A 6,000-nucleotide genomic window follows, 5' to 3' on the forward strand; every position below is an offset into this window, starting at 1 on the left:
AGTTTTTTAAAGTTTCAAAATTTAGCGGGATAACTACAGATATGATCAAAATAATCTGTAATGTTTCTGAAAATAAAAGGTAAATTTTCTTAAAGATTTTAAAACCCAGAATTCTTTAGCCATTGGATATGGTTTACCTTGTCAGTTAACATGTGTTTTCATTACTCACAAATTTTGAAACAAACATAGCATATATCACTAAAAATATAGACAATTAAATAATTTGGCTTCTCAGGGTCATTTATTTGTCATTGATATTTACAACCTAAGCTAGAAAGTTTAAATATCTCTGGTCTTCCAAACACAGATCATGTCATATCATAAAGCTTAGCTGGAAGAATAGGAGTAATAAACTGATGCCCTTTAATATTTACTACAAGAATGATCTATTTTATGAAATGATGGTCTCCAAATATGTATCTACATTTTAAACATCATAAAAATTAGTATTTAAAGGAATCTGTGAGGATCCACCTGGATGAATTTTTTTTAAAAACAAATATTTCTATGTAAAATAGACATTTTATTTTCTATTTTGTAAGTATAATTAATTATTACAAAAAGAATACAAATAGAATAACTTTCCTATAACATTAATTAAATATAACAAGGTTTTTCATTTCCTGGTTGTGATGGTTAATTTTCTGTGTTAACTTGACTGGGCCATGGGGTGCCCAGCCATATGGTCACATGTAAGTCTAGGTGTGTATGTGAGTCTGTTTTGGGGTGAGATTAATATTTGAATTGGTAGACTGAGTGAAGCAGACAGCTCTCCCCAGTATGGGTGGGCCCTGTCCAATCAGTTGAAGACCTGGGGAGAAAAATTTTTTTAAAAGATTGATTCTCCCATGAGTAAGAGGGAATTTCACTTTCTCAATGGCCCTCTAGCAAGGACACTGTTTGAGGGTTTTGGTTTTTTGGTTTTTTCCTACCTTTGGACTTGACCTGAAACATTAGCTCTTCCTGGGTCTCAAGGCTGTCAGCATTCAGACTGAAACTATGCCATTCCCTTTCCTGATTTAATCCTTCAGGCTGAGACCAGAACTAAGGTTGCAGACTGCAGGTCTTGGGACTTGTCAGCCTCCATGATTATGTGAGTCAATTCCTTATAATAAATCTATCTATGTATCTCTCTGTTTATCCTATACAGATAGATGTCATAGATAGATAGATAGATAGATAGATAGATAGATAGATAGACAAACAGATAAAAAGAAATGATGGATGGATGAATGGATGGATGGCCCAATCAAGTCTACAGTTCTGTTTCTTTGGAGAACTCTAATACACTGGCTAATAAACCTATACTGATACTAGTGATATTAATACACCTCACGTGATTACAGTGAAATCTCCTCAAACAAAATACTAGATAAATTCTCAAGTCCCTGTCATTTTAAGTTAATCTAATTACACAGTTCATACATTTTGATATATACAACTACTTTAGAACCTTATTTTCCTTGTATAATTTTGAATAATAAATTCAAAATCATGTAGAGGTGATTTCAGAGATTTTTGATACGGAGCATGTTAGATTTGGGGTTAGGAGAAGGGGAGACACATCATTTGAATGGGACCTGAATACTCTGTTGCAAGAGCTGACAAGAGCTCTTTATAAAGAAAAAGTATCAAGCAATTGTGAATACTAAGTCAAAGACTGGTTTTATATCGCATACTTGTAGGTATAAGGAAAATAATAAAAGCATGCACAGAAACATTGTTTATGACGGAGGAAAAAATTGTACAACTCTTCACAGTTTTCTTTTAACAAACACAGTGTGTGGCAAATAATCACTTTATAAAAATGTATTTTAAAAGCAATAATACTGGGGATGTACTGTATGGTGACTAATAGAACAAAATTTAAAAAAAATAAATAAAAGCAATAATACCATGATGAATCTATGAATCTTTGCTGAATACTATGGCTATAGGTTTCTATTTTTTACTAAATTTGTCAAGATGAAATATAAAGTCTTTTTAAGCTTGTTAAATTCAAATTCTATTCTTTCTTTTGTTGTTGTTAGAGAGACCTCGAGTGCACAGCAGGTGGGGGGCAGAGGGAGAGGGAGAGAGAATCTCAAGCAGACTCCACGCCCAGCATGGAGTCTGAGGGAGGGCTTGATCTCACAACCCTGAGATCATGACCTGAGCAGAAATCAAGAGTCAGACACTTAACAGACTGAGCCATCCAGGCACCGCTCAAATTCTACTACTCTTAGGTAAGTAAAACCTGTTCATGTAAGGGTCAAAAATTCATTACAAACTCTTTTTAATTAACTAAGCTAAAATTTAACTTAACTAAAATTATACATTTTACTTAAATGCATAAATACTACATACATATACATTCACACAAACACACACAAATATATACAGATATATTTGCCCCAGTCAAATATGTATCCTATTGTCATTCCTTAACTCTTTAATTTATTGCCAATATCCTCATCATAATTCATGATGGAAAGTAGTCTTGTATTATTTAAGGTGATCTCTTAGATTCTGAAGTAGTCACTAATAATGGTGATGACAATCATGGTGATGAGGATGCTAATAAATGCTAACATTTACATAGTTACATAGCTAACATTTACTATATGTAGAACTCTGTTCTAAGAGGTTTACATAAACTAACTAATTTAGTCCTCACAAAATTCCAATGCTCTAGGTACTAGTTATTATTCCTACTTCACAAATGAGCAAACTGAAATACAGAGGCCACACTGTCTAAGTATGTAAGATACATTTAAAAAAATTGTTTTGCCTTAATTTGTTTTTTTTTTTTTTAAGATTTTATTTATTTATTCGACAGAGATAGAGACAGCCAGCGAGAGAGGGAACACAAGCAGGGGGAGTGGGAGAGGAAGAAGCAGGCTCGTAGCGGAGGAGCCTGATGTGGGGGCTCGATCCCACAACGCCGGGATCACGCCCTGAGCCGAAGGCAGACACTTAACCGCTGTGCCACCCAGGCGCCCCTTGCCTTAATTTGTAGTACTAAAACTAGGTGTTCCCTAAATACTTAAGAGTTATGATATAAGCAAACCGCAGAGTATAATCCATGCACTTAGAAATGAAGATTATATAACCTCGCTGACAAGCTGAGCCTCCTCAGTACAGTCCCCAGCTCACGCTGAACCCAACCGTCTGGCTTTCATCAACCACGACCCTGGACTGGAGTCACCACTACAGTCATCAAGTGCAAAGGCTCTTTTCTTCTCATCCTCCTCCATCTTTTCAGAGCACGTAACTTCTTTACCAGTAACTTCCTTTTGCAAAATACCCACAAAAGCATCAGCTGGATGGATGATGCCTCCTTTACTGGCTTCTCCCCTCGCTGCCTAAAAGACCTGCTCATGCCTCTATCCCTGCCCCTTTGGCAATCATATCTAACCCAACAGTGTAATATTTACCTCGAGTAGCTAGTCCTTAAATATCAAGTGAGCCCCTAAGCATCACATCTAAGTTCTCATACGCCTGTGAGGCATCTCCATATAGATTTCCCTTGGCATCCACTTATCATGCAGGTTAAGCTCCTCATCCTTCCTACAACCAGATCGGATGTCCAGACTCCCATTTCCATCACTATTTTGCTCTAGCTCTCCATGCATGAAACCTCTGTAAGATACAGCTCTAAGCTCCCTTCCTGCCCAGTCTCCAACAACTCTTCTAGCTTCTAGAAGAACAGGGACCCATGCTTTTCGGCGAGCACTCCATGCTCGTTCTCCATCTATGGAGCCCTACTCGAGTTTCAATTCATCCACGAAGTCTTGGTGACTTCCACTCAGATGTGTTTTCTCCATCCTTAAAATCTTGTAACACCTACATTTCAGTTTCCATACGGTGCTTCTCATGTTTGACATTCTTACATTGAACCACATGAAATTGATGAGAGTTTTAGGCCATATGGTTCAACCAAACACTTCTGTTGCTTTTAGGCCCCCTAAATAAAGAGTCGCCACAAAAGCAGGAATGAGTTTCGCCTTTCTTTGTGAGCCCCTAGGAAGCCCAGAACATTGGAAGTGCGTGTCAAAATGAAAAGAATCTGAATCAATATATATATATTACACATATATGTTTGTCAAATGAATCATCTGTAGCAATTAGTCTAACCTACCAGCTTGAACGGTGGAGGTGAAGAGCTTTAGAACCTGAAACTTCAAAACTCCTGGTAACATAAAATATTTTGGTTCAAGGAGCTGTTTTAAAATCATTTATTTGTGAAGGGAACATTCTTGGATTTAGAGGTTGGCAAGTACAGTAAAAAGCTTTTTAGTTCACTGAAATAAAAAAAAAAAAAAGCAAAACACTTTTCAGCACAGGCACACTTCCCTTATCAAAACAAACTGCCTAAAAGCAAAGCACAGCAGTTTGTGCAGAATAAGCACGTGCCTCCAGCCACAGCAAAGGCCTCCGGAGCAGGAGGAGGGCGATTTGCATTTCTACAGCTCCCTTTGTATACCCAAATTCCAAAAGCTGGTCCCCAAGCAGCACTAAGTATCATCAGGAGAAGACACAAGGATAGGATGTCAATACCACAAGGGGTTTCCAGGTAGCCAGGCCCAGCAGCCCCCCCCCCCCCCCCCCCCCCCCCCCCCGCCAAGCTGTAAACATGAATGCAATTACTCGGTGCTGGCTGAGAAAGGGGGAACATGTGTCTGAGGGGGCCTTCGGCATCACCTGTGCCATCCACAGAAAGCATTTGGTCTTTCACACATTCACACAGAATGACTTCAATCCATGTTCAACAGTATTTGCTGGCCTCCCCCAACAAATGACAGGTCTCCACCTCCGGGTGAGGGCGCTGCGCATCTCTCCCTTTACCAGTTCTCCCCTTCTTCCTACAGACATCACCCTTGCCTGTTCGAGGGACAATTTTACTGAGGCTTAGAGAAAATAAACACAAAGGTGGACTTCGGCTACGCTTCTGTCTTCCCTCGCCCATGGAAACTGAGTTGGATGGGGCGGGGAAGTCTGGAGGCCAGTTGTGCACGGGGCCCTGAGCCCTCTGTACGGCCTCGAGCAAGCCCCCGCGGCAGACTTGCCGCTATCCTCCAGGGGTCACAATTGGGTTACAAATTCCTCACAGCGCTGTGACTGAGCAGCCTGATTTGGAACAATTCATTCGAATCCTTCTTCGTTAAGATTCAAATGGAATAAGTAAGGTAGAAATTGAACAGACACAGAAATTGTGCCTTGCTGCTCCTGTAGTCAGTAAACATTTATTCACTAAGCCCAGTCTGTGTGTTCTCTCTCTCTCTCTCCCTCACTCACAGTTGTTCTTCCAATCCTTCCTGCTTGCTGTTTTAATGCATAATTAAGAAGGTCAGAATTAATGAAGCGGTGTGGAGTAAAGTTCAAGGAATCCCCAGGCACTATTTATTCTATTAGATCTCGGGCATGAATGTCAGCTTGGCAGAGCATGTGGCATAAGCAATGGGGCTGGCTGCATCCCAGGAACAATCCACCGAGGGAGACTCACCTGCACTGTCAAGTCATTCCTAAGCTCCTTCCCAGCGAAAATCACATGCAACTGGTCAGCTGGAACCCCCTGTCGCTTAGCAACCACCTCCTTGAGCTGGAAGATGCTGGTGTTGGAATCGACCTCCACTGGGAAACCATGGCTGGAGTTGAACCTGACAAACACTGACCAAGACATTGGGAGAGAGGAGGGAAAAGCGAGTATTACGCAGAGCTCTGACATGGCACAGCAACATTTTTGAAACAAGTTACCGCTCGCGCACCCTTCCATGAATGGCATACATTTTCTTTCACTTACATCAAACTTAATGCAATGGAGCAACGTTTGAAGAAACACAGAGTTTCCCTGCGGGATTTCCCTTTCATAATTAGTCAGTGACCCTCAAACACAATCCCCTGCTGCGTTTGACGCCTGTCCTGGGAAACAAAGGGCTCATGCAGAACACCTGCTAGATCAGAACTGTGAGACTCCAAGGAGTTTATGGAAGAGATTGGGCTCCAGAAGGGATGAGCACT

The 6,000-nt window shown here is 40.4% G+C and overlaps 1 protein-coding gene across 1 annotated transcript in view; it reads right to left on the reverse strand.

Moving 5' to 3' along the window:
* The window catches only part of PRKN (parkin RBR E3 ubiquitin protein ligase), a 1,042,635-nt gene extending 1,036,981 nt beyond the window's left edge, over positions 1–5,654 (reverse strand). Inside the window, exon 1 of the mRNA XM_034669425.1 lies at positions 5,486–5,654. The gene's annotated coding sequence lies outside the window, so the exon portion shown is untranslated. The remainder of the gene's footprint in view (positions 1–5,485) is intronic.
* Positions 5,655–6,000: the final 346 nt, after the last annotated feature.

This window comes from Ailuropoda melanoleuca, chromosome 10, assembly GCF_002007445.2.
Source record: "Ailuropoda melanoleuca isolate Jingjing chromosome 10, ASM200744v2, whole genome shotgun sequence".
NCBI lineage: Eukaryota > Metazoa > Chordata > Mammalia > Carnivora > Ursidae > Ailuropoda > Ailuropoda melanoleuca.